The sequence below is a fragment of the Schistocerca cancellata genome, chromosome 4 (assembly GCF_023864275.1).
Source record: "Schistocerca cancellata isolate TAMUIC-IGC-003103 chromosome 4, iqSchCanc2.1, whole genome shotgun sequence".
Classification (NCBI taxonomy): domain Eukaryota; kingdom Metazoa; phylum Arthropoda; class Insecta; order Orthoptera; family Acrididae; genus Schistocerca; species Schistocerca cancellata.
This window is the reverse complement of record NC_064629.1, coordinates 379,687,932-379,703,304: the sequence shown is the minus strand read 5'-3', so window position 1 is coordinate 379,703,304 and position 15,373 is coordinate 379,687,932. Positions and strand designations below refer to the sequence as shown.

The 15,373-nt window shown below is 46.8% G+C and overlaps 1 protein-coding gene across 2 annotated transcripts in view; it reads left to right on the top strand.

Moving 5' to 3' along the window:
- Positions 1-15,373, top strand: part of LOC126183321 (terminal uridylyltransferase 4-like) — a 209,638-nt gene that overhangs the window by 82,624 nt on the left and 111,641 nt on the right. The window lies entirely within an intron of this gene.

The following is a 15,373-nucleotide window of genomic DNA, read 5'->3' as shown; positions in this document are numbered from 1 at the left end:
TGCGCTATGTTGACAACGGTGCAGACCCCCCACTACTCAGCTTTGCGCAACAGCGCTGCCTCTCACACTTCCTTAGCTTATGTCGCTCGCGCCGCCCGTCTCGACCTGTTTCAAAGCTTGTACCCTGTCGTCTTTGTCATTGCCAAATACTAATGTACACTAGGTGGAGAGCTTAGTTTTGTGTATCGGTACAAAAGAGATTTATATAATAACTGTAATGGTAACAATTTTCAATTTGATTTCAACACAAATGTATCTTCCTTTGTGCTCTTTATTTTATTTGCAATTATGGTACTAAGATCTGGAACAAGAGATTGGCTGACAGCAATTCTGAGAGAATTTTTTAAATTACAATTAGAAATACTCGCACGCAATCTAGTTTTTGTACAAGACAAAACAGAAAAAAACACAAGTGGAACCAAACATAGAAACAATCTTCACTGCTTCTATGTGTAACTTGGGAAATTCTTCCTTCGGCAAATTCTGGTAGAATTGGAGCAAACCGTTTGTATTGTAAAACACATCCTTTCGGTGAACATCGCTTTGCAAATCAGTTAGTTCGAAATGTAAATCTGAAGGCACACTTTCAATATCCATCGAAAAAGGTTTCACAAAAACATTGAGAATTGGCTACAGGTAGGTAATTTCCTGAAACAATAACAAATCCAATGTTAATAAATGAAAGTAATGTAAGCCGTTGTTTCGAAGTACTGAAATGCGATAGATTTTAATAAACGTGTAATGTGTACTATTGGTTTTAATGTAATGTTACACTTGCATATGTAACGCAATCTCCTTTATTTAGCTGTATGTCATATACCAGCACATTACCTGGAATCGGTCGTTAAATGCATTTTCAAGGGATTGAAGCACCTCGATGTATTTTTCAAAGCGCGCTCCTTACTGCACAGATGCTGTCAAACAAAAACATAGTACCGTTTTGATTAGAGTGGTTATAAAAATCAGGCAGTTTTAATAAAGGTACAATTTATATCTCGCTTACCTAGTTCAGGAAAGTGTTGCGTATTTTTCTCTGAAAGGTTGTTTTTGAGGAGCTTCAGTTTATACTGGAGAGCATTTATTTTGCTGATCATATTGTTGATGAGATTGTTTTCTTTTTGGAGTTTCAGACTTAAATCATTTAGGAGAGCCATGATGTCTGCTAAAAATCCTAAATCAGCCACCCATTCAGGGTCATGAAAAAGTGGCTCCGGATATCCTTTGCTCTCCAAAACCTGAGCCACAGTGTGGCTTAGTCGAAAAATTTGGGAAATCACTTTCCATTTGCTCAGCCAGTGCACCTCAGCGTGGTAGGGAATAACTGGATACTCCTCTTCAAAGGAAATCAAAAATTCTTTGAACTGACGATGAGTGAGTCCATGAGAACGAATGTAGTTCACGATACGCACCACTACCTTCATCACATCTTGAAGACCGATAACTTTCACACAAAGAGCCTCTTGGTGTGCAAAACAATGAACGGAAGGTAAATTCGGCATGTTAAGTATTTTCCGCAGTAGGCCAATAAAGCCTTTTGCTTTACTGCACATTGCTGGTGCCCCGTCTGTGGTTACAGAAAACAGCTTTTCCCAAGGGAGTCCTATTCCCTCAGCTGCCATTTCAACAGCTGCTAAAATATCCGCCCCTGTAACAGTGTCCTTCAATGAAATCATATCCAGGAGCTCTTCCGTTACATGTAGGTCATCGTCCATGCCACACAAAAATATTGCTAACTGAGCCGTGTTGTTAATATCCGTGGACTCATCAAGTGTGATGGAGTACGTGAGGAAGTTTTCAATTTTGGCTGCCAGTTGTTCATGCAAATTCTCAGCAATGTTGTTGGTTCTCCGATGTATTGTCATTCTGGAAAGTGGTATTCTGCTGTACGCGGGAGCTGATGTGGGACTCATTGTCTCTACTACGTCCAACATAATGTTTATTAATGGCCCGTCCATAAATGGCCTCCCTGCTCTTGCTAAACGTAGAGCAACATTGTAACTAGCTCTGAGAGTCCTTTCGCAACACCCCTAATCTTCTTGAGCCTAAAGTAGAGAAACAAAGATATGTTAGAAATAATTTATGCGAAAACGAAAACTAAGGAATCCAAACAAATGTTATTTCATTTTGCATGACCTTTAACCAAAATATACATGGTAAAGTACTTGCAACAAACCGCGTTTGTAGATACAGAATTCTCTTCTGCAAGAGTTTGCAACTTCTGTAATTCTTCCTCTCTGGCATCCCCTGTTATATCACTATACTTTTCTGAATGCAATTTGCTGTAGTGCCTTTCAATAGACGATTTTCTGACACACGTAATTAGTGTACCGCAGATTAGACATTTGGCTTTATCGTCACAACACACAAAGAAGTAGGAGAGTTCCCATTCCGGTTTAAAGTAACTTTCGGCAATTTTCCCTTTTTTTGGAGCAGATGGTTCCATTATTCTGGTAATGGTCTTGCGCTTACGTATTCCAATGTTGACTAAGCCGTCTGGCAGTGCATTCGGCAGCGCACAGCGTCGGCCTCACCTAGCAAGCCGAGTTGAGGCGAAGTATGCTGAGTTGAACCGATGCACTGTGCAGGCACTCGCTGCACCTCGCTTTGCATGCGTGCGGTTTTCCGCGTTTGTGCGGCCCTACTTCAGGGGATAGGTTTTAACTTAATTACGTCATATAAATTGTCCCATCCATCCCAGGTAGCATGTGCCATCCATCACAGTGTTTATGCATGAAAAAAACAATTTGAATTAAAATATAACTTACAGAATTCAGTAGATCTCGAGCATATTTCAATGAAATGAAAGTCTTTCTTTACTATCAAAAACCAGTGCATGATTTTAGTGACAGATGGGAGAGCTTCCATTGTAAAACAGAAATTACTTCAAAAGAACTTGCTGATGCCTACTACACTCCTGGAAATTGAAATAAGAACACAGTGAATTCATTGTCCCAGGAAGGGGAAACTTTATTGACACATTCCTGGGGTCAGATACATCACATGATCACACTGAAAGAACCACAGGCACATAGACACAGGCAACAGAACATGCACAATGTCGGCACTAGTACAGTGTATATCCACCTTTCCCAGCAATGCAGGCTGCTATTCTCCCATGGAGACGATCGTAGAGATGCCTGATGTAGTCCTGTGGAATGGCTTGCCATGCCATTTCCACCTGGCGCCTCAGTTGGACCAGCGTTCGTGCTGGACGTGCAGACCGCGTGAGACGACGCTTCATCCAGTCCCAAACATGCTCAATGGGGGACAGATCCGGAGATCTCGCTGGCCAAGGTAGTTGACTTACACCTTCTAGAGCACGTTGGGTGGCACGGGATACATGCGGACGTGCATTGTCCTGTTGGAACAGCAAGTTCCCTTGCCGGTCTAGGAATGGTAGAACGATGGGTTCGATGACGGTTTGGATGTACCGTGCACTATTCAGTGTCCCCTCGACGATCACCAGTGGTGTACGGCCAGTGTAGGAGATCGCTCCCCACACCATGATGCCGGGTGTTGGCCCTGTGTGCCTCGGTCGTATGCAGTCCTGATTGTGGCGCTCACCTGCACGGCGCCAAACACGCATACGACCATCATTGGCACTAAGGCAGAAGCGACTCTCATTGCTGAAGATGACACGTCTCCATTCGTCCCTCCATTCACGCCTGTCGCGACACCACTGGAGGCGGGCTGCACGATGTTGGGGCGTGAGCGGAAGACGGCCTAACGGTGTGCGGGACCGTAGCCCAGCTTCATGGAGACGGTTGCGAATGGTCCTCGCCGATACCCCAGGAGCAACAGTGTCCCTAATTTGCTGGGAAGTGGCGGTGCGGTCCCCTACGGCACTGCGTAGGATCCTACGGTCTTGGCGTGCATCCGTGCGTCACTGCGGTCCGGTCCCAGGTCGACGGGCACGTGCACCTTCCGCCGACCACTGGCGACAACATCGATGTACTGTGGAGACCTCACGCCCCACGTGTTGAGCAATTCGGCGGTACGTCCACCCGGCCTCCCGCATGCCCACTATACGCCCTCGCTCAAAGTCCGTCAACTGCACATACGGTTCACGTCCACGCTGTCGCGGCATGCTACCAGTGTTAAAGACTGCGATGGAGCTCCATATGCCACAGCAAACTGGCTGACACTGACGGCGGCGGTGCACAAATGCTGCGCAGCTATCGCCATTCGACGGCCAACACCGCGGTTCCTGGTGTGTCCGCTGTGCCGTGCGTGTGATCATTGCTTGTACAGCCCTCTCGCAGTGTCCGGAGCAAGTATGGTGGGTCTGACACACCGGTGTCAATGTGTTCTTTTTTCCATTTCCAGGAGTGTAGTTTCCAGATTTTCGAGCTATGCTACTGAAAACAAGCTTCATAATCATTGCAACAATGAACTGTTCATCAATAATGATGTGAAATCATTGCCAACTTGACACCCTTCAGTTTACCACCAGCACCCACAGGTGTCATTTCTCTAAGATGATGGTGATAAATGAAAGGGGGGAAAAAGTTGCAGAATGGTTCTATTCTCTACACTTTATTTCAGTGCTTTAGGATTTCATTGAAACTATTCACAGTCATGACTTTCACATTTTTAACTTCCACTCATAGGCTCATTCACTCACGGAATGCCTAGTATAATATGTGGTGTATCAGTATTAGAACATTGTCAAATGACTTAACAATATATGGGAGTAACACAAAGATATTTTGGGGGTAATTAAACTTAGATACAAGCCACACAATGAAGCAATTTGGAGCACAATGTGACATTGCACGTATTGCATTTGGGGAGGTCCCAAATAGTGATTTTCAACAATTTCAGAATTTTAAACATCCAAAAAGTCAATATGTGCATGCAAGTAACACAGCCAAATTTGTGTCATGAATTCAGCCGTACCACCTCTCTATACACACCAAATATTGTTTCAGTACTATCATTCACACATGAGATAAAAAAAACATTGGAAACTTGCAAAAATGTGGTAACTTGTGTAGCTGTTTGTCTATGTATAACTTCCGAACCAAACATGGAAACTGTTATATCATAGCCAGTAATGCCAACCGAGCCCACTGCCAAAAGGTTGGCAGCATCAAAGTCTGGACGCCGTCCGCATAAGCAGCGCCAGCGATACAGGAAATCGCCGCAAGTCTGCGCGCGCCACCGCTGGCTTCTGGCTTCTTAAACGCTGGAGTCGCGACCGCTAGCACAGTTCTGTATTCGCCACTCAGTTGTATACTCGCCACCGATTTGTGTACTTGCTAGTCAGATGTGTGTTCATCGCAGCAGAGTTGTTGTTTGTCGTTAGCCGACGCTGACCTAGCCGCTCCGACTCGAACTAGACAGATTTCTGTAGACACGGAGTTCACTACTGTGTTTCTGTATCTTCGTTAATAAAGATAAGTACCGACTTTTATTTAATCAGAGTGTTTGGGTTTTCATCTTTCTGTTTACTGTTCCAGCGGACCGGTCGGCCCGCTATTAAAAGTGTGGCGGTGATTTCGTAAGCCGTTTCTACAGCGAAGTGTTTGTCGCTACGAACGCCGCCACAAGAGAAACGCATCTCCTGCAATAGTGGTCCTGATCAGGGATTATGATTGCAGTCTGCATCCTGTCCCTCCTCTCTGAACTCCAACTGTTTCCTCTACCACCTCTCCTTCAGGCCCACTCACATACACCCCCGTAGCAGACTGCCTCAAGATGAACCAAGTCTTTTGGACTTGGTGATAGATCAGGACGAAGCTGTGGGAGAGGAATGCACCACGGAATAACGAAATACTTCATATGATCAGAGTCTCACTTTACAATACTTGTAAGCAAATCTCAATTACTGGCATTTAAAATGGGCAGTTCTCATGACATCAATACACCTGCACTAAATTAAGTTCATATCTCAGGTACTGAAATGTGCAACCCCCATGGGGACTGAGCTAGGCTTTCCTAAAGTTACAGTTTTGGCCATATTCTTTTCAAAAAATGTGCCACCATGTGTGACCTCCTAGCTCCTGTACTAAATCGGATACAGCCAAAAGTTTGGTCTCATTTGATAGGAAACACCTCCCCCTTCTAGGAGAAAGCAGTAATGTGTTCCAATGGTTCATGGTTTGGTCAAAAATAATACTATGGAGAAGGCAGAATGAGCTGGAGCATTGTCATGGTGTAGCACTCAACTCCTGTCTTTTCACAATGCAGGCCTTTTCTTCCGCAGTTCCATGCTGGATGGCTGTAGTGTTTCCACTGCAGAGGAGGTAGTCAACTCTTGTGCTCTTCAGGATATCCATTTCTGCACTGGTGATTCTTTTCTCATCTGAAGCGACTCTTTAAGCAATTTGTGAGCTCTTGACCAGTATTACCATTACAATCCCTTTGTCTTGGTTTTCCAGAATTCCCTGTGTGCCCATGAACAATTTGGATGGTCAGTGACCTTCATGTGGACTCTGGGCTCTGTTGGAATACTGGGGAATGAACTTGCAGATAGATTAGCCGAAGTGACTACCCGTAAGCCAACTCTTGAGATAGGTATTCCAAAAACAGATCTCTATTCAGTATTACATCCGCTGCAGGCCTGGGGCGTAGAATAGGCCTGAGGTATTCCTACCTGTCATAAGAGGTGACCAAAAGGAGTCTCACACCTTTTGGCCTTGATGTGATGGTACCCTTTAGGGTTTGACCTCCATTTTTCAAAATTTTCCCAAAGAGCAAGCCATTGGGGAAGGGCGCCTTACATGGTGCATCATGTCCATCATGCATTGAGATCTTTAGCCCACTTTCTTGTTGTGGCATTGCAGTCCTGCTCATCCTCCATCTCTTGAGCGAGGACACCTTCCTGGGTGCGTTTTCCTCCACTCACTATGAAGTGTAGTTTTCTGTGTCGCCGATGACCATGGAATTCTTTGCACCTTATATACAGCACGGTAGCCAGTCCATTGTTGTGGGGCTGCCATGTACCCTGTTGGTTGTAGCCCCCTGACTACGCAGGGATCACTCTGCTGATGTCTGTGCCGTTAACTCTCCATGTATGCCAAGGAGTAGATGCCCATCACCCTGGGGCATCGGGACTCTCGGCAATGGCCATCCTGCCAGGTGGCCTTTGGGGCGACTGGGTGGCGCCCGTGGAGAGGGTCCCTGGTTGGAGTGGGTGGCATCAGGGTGGATGACGCACAATGAAGCGTAACACATCGTCACTTGCTGGTGATCAAACACCAGCAGTCTCTAAACGTTCTAAGACTCAGTACAATGCAAGGATGTATGATCCTAAATCGTTTCCCTCCCTGGCCAAACCATGGGAGGAGCGAAAGGCTAAGGATGGCAGCAAACCTTATTCGCCCCGGTACCTCGTATATATGAGAGCTGATGGGGGCTGCTTTGTCTCAATGAAGCCTCAGTTTTTTGTGGAGCATTTAGAGGACAAGTTTGGGGAGGTGGAGGGCTTATCCAAAACGCAGTCAGGGTCAGTCTTGATAAAAACTGCATCCTCTGCCCAGTCATGGTCATTACTCGCTTGTGACAAGCTGGAGGATGTTTCCGTTGCCATCATGCCTCATAAGAGCTTAAATATGGTCCATGGTATTATATTCCACAGGGACCTTGTTCTGCAGTCTGACAACTGCATGCCAACTTAGAGCGACGAGGAGTTCATTTCGTCCAGCACGTCCATCGGGGTCCGAGGGATAATCAGGTTGCCACCGGTGCCTTCGAGGGTGACACATTACCCGAGAAGGTCCAGGTGATGGTCTACTGCTGTGATGTGAAGCCATATATCCCTTCCCCAATTCGATGCTTTAAGTGCTGGAGGTTCGGCTGTATGTCTTCCCACTGTACTTCTAGCATCACATGTCAAGATTGTGGGTGTCTATCCCATTCCAATACTCCGTGTGCCTTGCCTCCCATCTGTGTCAACTGCATAGACCATCATTCCTCTTTCTCACTGGTCTGCAGGATTTTACAGCGAGAAAGGCAAATCATGGAATACAAGACCCTGGACTGACTGACCTACACTGAGGCCAAGAGGAAATTTGAGTGCCTACATCCTGTAGCTATGACGTCCTCTTATGCCGCAGCTACGAGGACAGTTGTAGCCCCATCAGTTCTTCGAATTCCTGTCGTCTCTCAGAGCTGCAAGACTACACCTGGCACCTTGATGGTGAGGGGCACTTCCCTCTCTGTTGCTCCCGCACCACCTACCTCAGGAGCACTGTCCCCCAACCATCGGGGTCACCACTCCCTACTTCTCAGCTAGAGAAGCGTAAGACTTCTTCAGCTCCTCTCGCTAGGAAGGGGTCCCTTGGGTCACTCCCTTCCCATGTTTCTGCTAGTGGGAAACATGACACCTGTCAGTGGCTGAAGTGCCCAAAAGCAGCTGGTCGTAGGGCTTCACAATCATCCTCAGTCCCGCAGAGTGAATCAGTGACGCCCTCCCAGCCAGAGAAACCCAAGGATCAGTGAGAGAAATCCAGAAAGAAGACCCCCAAGACCAAGGGAACTGAAGTGGCACCTACACCACCACTGCCTACAAGCTCTGCGTCTGAAGATGAGGTGAAGATTCTAGCGTCCGCAGAGGACCTAGATCTGCCAGACCATCAGACACAATGGATATAGCCTGTTCAGGAAATAAATCGGTGACAGCAGGTGATCCTGAGGCGTAGACTGCCTCATTGAGTGTTTCGTGCCTTCCCAGTCGCACAATGTCATCCTCCAGTGGAATTGCGGCGGTTTTTTCTACCACCTGGCTGAACTACGGCAACTGTTAAGCTTTACACCTGCTTTCTCATTGCCCTCCAGGAAACCTGTTTCCTGGCAATGTGGGTCCCTGCCCTACGCGGCTACAGGGGATATTACCAGAACCATAATGAATATAGTAGGGTGTCAGGTGGAGTTTGTGTTTATGTCCTGAACTCAGTATGTAGTGAACCTCTAACCCTTCAAACTACTCTTGAAGTTGTGACGCCAGCCGGAATGGCCGAGCGGTTCTAGGCACTACAGTCTGGAACTGCGCAACCGCTACGGTCGCAGGTTCGAATCCTGCCTCGGGCATGGATGTGTGTGATGTCCTTAGATTAGTTAGGTTTAAGTAGTTCTAAGTTCTAGGGGACTGATGACCTCCGATGTTAAGTCCCATAGCACTCAGAGCCATTTGAACCATTTGAAGCTGTGACTGTCAGGGAAATAACTGTCTCCAACGTATATCTCCCTCCAGATGGTGCGGTACCCCTGAACATATCAGCTGCACTGATTGACCGCCTCCCTAAACCTTTCCTACTTTTGGTAGATTTTAATGCCAATAACCCCTTGTGGGGTAGCACAATGCTTACTGGACGTGGCAGAAATGTCGAAAATTTACTGTCCCAACTCGACCTCTGCCTCTTAAATACTGGGGCCGCCACACATTTCAGTGTGGCTCGTGGTAGTTACTTGACCATTGATTTATCAATTTGCAGCCCAGGACTTCGCCCATCTATCCACTGGAGAGCACATGATGACCTGCGTGGTAGTGACCACTTCTTCATCTTCCTGTCACTCCCCCCAGCGTCATGTCCACAGACACCTACCCAGATGGGCTTTAAACCAGGCAGACTGGGTAGCTTTCACCTCTGCTGTCACCGTTGAATCTCCCCCACATGGTGCCATCGATGTTGTGATTGAGTGGGTAACTACAACGATAATTTTTGCATATGAAGATAGTAACTGTTCTCAAAAGAATAGATACCATTGATGACCGTGCAGTATCTCTAGAATAAATGATAATTAATTGGAACCCTCAGCTGCCGACAGGTGTTGTTGATATGCCTCAATGGGGGCAGCTGAAAATTTGTGCCCCTACTGGGACTCGAACCCGGGATCTACTGCTTACATGGCAGACACACTATCCATCTGAGCCACCGAGGACACAGATGAATTGCGCGACTGCAGGGAGTTACCTCTTGCACGCTTACCGTGAGACCCACATTTCCATCTGTCCAAAATCTACACTTGTAATATTCTTAATATTTGCTCATCCACTCATTACTCGTGCTAACTGAGGTGACGATTCCCATAAGAGTTCGGGCAACCTGTGCGCATTTGCACAGACGAAGGTCAGTGGCCGGGTAGCCTTTAACTATATATGAAGATAGTAATGTTCTCGAAGGAAAAGATACCATTGATGACTGTGCAGCTTCTCTAGAATAAATGCTAATTAATTGAAACCTTCAGCTGCTGACAGGTGTTGTTGATATACCTCAATGGGTATGCTTATAAAATGACAGAAACAAGAGTGTTGGGAGAGGTACGTGTCGACAATTGGATGCCATACGTCACCTTCCCAAGTCTGGATGAAGATCAGATGTCTTTTAGGGGACCAGACCCCAACAGGTGTCCCTGGCATTAACATCAATGGCGTGCTATCTACCAACGCAAACACAATTGCTGAGCACTTTGCTGAGCACTATGCTCGAGCCTCTGCGTTGGAGAACTACTCCCCAGCCTTTCGCATTCTCAAATGGCAGATGGAAATGAAAGTCCTCTCGGTCACTACACGCCACAGTGAATCCTATAACGCCCCATTTACAGAGTGGGAACTCCTCAGCACCCTTGCACATTGCCCCAACACAGCTCCTGGGACAGATCGTATCCACAGTCAGATGATCAAACATCTCTCGTCCGACTACAAGCGACATCTCCTCATCATCTTTAACCGGATCTGGTGTGATGGTGTCTTTCCATCGCATTGGCAGGAGAGCACCATCATTCCGGTGCTCAAACCCAGTAAAAATCCGCTTTATGTGGATAGCTACTGGCCCATCAGCCTCACCAAAGTTCTCTGTAAGCTGCTGGAACATATGGTGTGTCAGCGCTTGGATTGGGTCCTGGAGTCTCGTGGCCTACTGGCTCCATGTCAGGGTGGCTTCTGCCAGGGTCGCTCTACCGTAGGTAATCTTGTGTCCCTCAAGTCTGTCACCCGAACAGCCTTTTCCAGATGTCAACACCTGTTTGACATATTTTTTTACTTAACATGCTCCCGATTTTTATCGAAAACTTCCTGTCACTCTGCACTTTCCGTGTCCAAGTTGGTGCCTCCCATAATTCCCTCCATATTCAGGAGAATGGTGTTCCGCAGGGTGCCGTATTGAGTGTATCTCTATTTTTAGTGGCTATTAATGACCTAGCAGCAGGTGTAAGGCCGTCGGTCTCCCCGTCTCTGTATGCAGATGACTTCTGAATTTCGTATTGGTCCTCCAGTACTGGTGTTGCTGAGCGGCACCTACAGGGAGCCATTCACAAGGCGCAGTCATGGGCTCTAGCCCACGGCCACCAGTTGTCAGCCACGAAGTCATGTGTCATGCACTTCGGTTGGTGTCATACCGTTCATCCGGTAGCTGAACTTTATCTTAATGACGATCCATTCACTGTAGTGGAGATGCATCGATTCTTAGGACTGGTTTATGATGCCCAGTTGACTTGGCTACCTCACATTCGTCAGCTTAAGTGGGAGTGTTGGCCTCACCTCAGTGCTCTCCGCTGCCTGAGCAACACCAACTGGGATGCAGATCGCTCTACACTGCAACAGCTCTACACAGCCCTTGTTCAATCCCACCTTGATTATGGGAGCCTGTTTTACGGTTCGGCAGCATCCTCAGTGTTGGGTTTACTCGATGCAGTGCACCACTCTGGCATTCACCTAGCGACGGGAGCTTGTACAACGAGTGTGGTGACCAGTGTCCTGGTGGAGGCTGGAGTCCCTGCATTGAGGATCCGACATGCACAACCACTCGCCAGTTATGTTGCACACATTCGTAGTTCTCCTGAGCATCCGAATTACCATCTCCTTTTCCCACCCGCAGCTGTTCATCTCCCGCATCGGCAGCCCAGGTCAGGGCTCACGATTGCGGTTCGCGTGCGATCCTCTCTCTCCAAACTGGAGTCCTTCTCTTTACCACCTCTACTTGAGGTTGATTCACGTACACCTCCATGGTGTACACCTTGGCCAAAGCTTCGTCTGGACCTTTTGCATGGCCCTAAGGACTCTGTTAACCCCGCCGCTCTCTGGTGTCACTTCCTCTTGATTCTTGACGTGTTCTGGGGCTCTGAAGTTGTTTACACCGATGGCTCGATGGCTACACCAACAGCTTGATGGCTGATGGTTATGTTGGCTTCACCTATGTCCACAGAGGCCATATTGAACTGCATTCCTTGCCTGCTTGCAGTAATGTATTCGCTGCAGAGCTTGTGGCCATATCTCGTGCACTTCACTACATCCGTTCCTGTTCTGGTGAGTCATTTCTTCTCTGTTCTGACTCCCTGGGCAGCTTACAGGCTATCGACCAGTGCTATCCTTTCCATCCTTTGGTAGCGTACATACAGGAGTCCATCTCTGCACTGGAATGGTCTAGTCATTCAGTGACGTTTGTGTAAACCCCAGGACATGTCGGAATCCCAGGCAATTAACTTGCTGACAGGCTGGCCAAACAGGCTGCGCGGAAACCATTCCTGGTGATGGGTATCTATGAAACTGACCTGCATTCTGTCATAGGCTGCAAGGTTTTTCGGCTTTGGGAGAAGGAGTGGCATAACAGTATACACAACAAACTGCATGTCATTAAGGAGACTGCGAATGTGTTGAAGTCTTCCCTGCGGGCTTCTCGCAGGGATTCGGTTGTCCATTGTCAGCTCCGCATTGGCCATACGTGGCTCACACATGGTTACCTCCTCTGTTGCAAGACCCACCTCAGTGTCGCTGTGGCTCCCAAATAACAGTTGTCCACCTCTTGCTGGACTGCCCACTTTTAGCTACTCTCTGGCAGACTTTTAACTTTCCCAGCACCCGGCCTTCGGTGCTGGGCGGCAATGCCTCAACAGCAGCTTTAGTTTTACGTTTTATTTGTGAGGGTGGGTTTTATTATTTGATCTGAGTTTTAGCGCATGTCCTTTGTCCCTGTGTGTCCTCCGCCCTAGGGCTTTTAGGGTGGAGGTTTTAATGTGTTGAGGAGTGGCTGGTTTCTCCTTTTTTTATTCTCATGGTCAACCAGCCATGGTAATCTGCCTACTTGTTTTTAATCTCTTCTCCTTGTTTCTTGCGTGTCTCTGTGTTTTTTTTTTTTTTTTTTTTTTTTTTCCCTGTTTTGTCCATTGTTGTGTTTGTTGTCCTCCTGTCGTTCTTCTGGTTCTTCCTTTCTCCTGTTAGTGTGCCACGCATCTTCGTTTTCTTCTTTCGCTTGGGTAATTGTTCGACTGGGAACAAGAGACTGATGACCTCGCAGTTTGTTCCCATTCCACTCCTTTTAAACCAACCAACCATCAAGTTTTAGGGATCAGGAATATGGAATGGCTGCATGTCTGTTCTCCTGCTATTCTTTTCCCCTCCCTCGGGGACCGAGTTGTGTGCCTTCTTTGAGAAACTGAACTTCTGGTAAAACTTTGTATGGATTCGTCCTTTCCATCCAACTCTCTTTCCCTGTTCGTCCTTTTCTTACTCTTGCTCTGCTTTAGCATTTGAGGTCTCCCTTCATCTACACTGACGGTTCCAAGACTGACCATGGCTTCTTGACCAGTGCAGAGCTCTGCGCCCTTTATCAGGCCACCCGGTACATCCGGTGACACAGGCTTCTAAATTGTCATTTACTCAGATGAACAAATTCACCTGATCTAAATCCTATGGAACTGATCTGGGTCACTATCAGGCACCATCACCACATATGCAAACAACGGGATGTTATTTACGTGAATTATGTGATCTGTGTGTAAACATCTGAGGCCACATATCTCCAAAAACCTATCAACATACTGTCGGATCTCTGATATGCCGAATCAGTGATGTATTTTGTTCCAAACACGGACAGACAAGCTATTAAGTAGGTGGTCATAATGTTTTGGCTGATCAGTGTATACTTGGTAGGTTAAAGTCACCTCTGACTAATATTGCAAAATCTGAGCATTTCAAACTGTTGACTGTAGATGTTCTGTCAATGACTCTAGAACTGTCGTAGCAAAACATCCAACAATTAACCTGATTTCACCTAGACCAGTTATACATGACCAGATAATTTCACTGTCACACTCAAATTTGACCTCGGTTGAGACAATATATTTGTTAAGTTCAGCGAATAAACCCCTTCCTATGGCATCTAATCTGTTGTCTTGATATATGTTCCGTGAGTTGCTAAATATCTCAGAGCTTTCTACTTCAGGTATCAGTCAGCTATCAGTTCAGAGAATATTACGAGCTCAAGAAGTTCCTTTAGGGCAGTCATTTCGGGAACTTTGTTATGAGCACTTCATATACTTATTGATAAAGTTTTGACAATTGCAGTGTCATTACTGTAAATATGGTCTGATTTCGCTGTCAGCAACTTGTCTGGTGAGTGTTTGTCAGAGAATGTCAGTGCACTGTCTAGCCTAAAAATCCCTCTTGTTGACTCCACGAGTACTCTGCATCCTTCATTTAGTGCGCCGCTGACCTATCAAGGGGAGTTCAAGCATTCCACACTCAGCAATGCAGATCCAGAAATCTGCAGCCGAGACCATCACAGAGTTGACGAAGCTTTTGGTTGAGACCCTCCACACAGCTCCAAACCAAAGGACCCTGATTGACTGTGGAAACAATGCTGCAACTTGAGAGCTCCGCTTGCACCCTGCATGAGGCCAGCAGTCTTCACCACATCTGCTAGCCACCTGTATGAGCTGAGGATTGGATCAGATCCCAAGCGACAGAGGTCGTTGGTGCTGACGTGAGCCTCAACTTGCAGATGACTGCACCCTGCATGCTTGATAGCTGCAGGCAAGGCCTCCTCCACATCTTGGATGAGGCTCCCCAAGCAGACATAGTGAGAGCACATTGGCTTTCTTTCCTAAATGCTGTCTGCCTATGGGGCTACATAACACGCCTAATATTGACCTCTGAATAACTAGTAAATCCCTGCCTTGTGTGTCTGCTGGAACCCTGCTAAAGGATTGACCATCTGTCCCCTCACAGGGTGACTGGGCGAGGTCACACGGCCAGCCTCTACATTGGCCTCAAGTGACATGAACACATTAGAACCCGCCACCTGTCATCCTGTGGGGTTGGATCCACCGTGTTGGGTACGCAATATTAAGAGCTTAGATGGCAAGCTAGTACTAAACAAAGGGAGGCAAGCTGAAATGTGGAAGGAATGTATAGGTGTATGAGGGAAGCAAAGTTGAGGACAGTATTTACAGAGGAAGAAGGTGAAGTAGGTGAAGGTAAGATGTGATATATTTTACTGTGAGATAAATTTGACAAACTATTGGAAGATCTAAGTGGAAACGAGATCTTGAGTAGACTGGTATTCCTTCAGAATATTTGAGGTCATTGTGAGAGCCCGTCACGACTTAACTATTCCACTTGATATGCAAGGTGGGGGTCACATAACAAAAATGA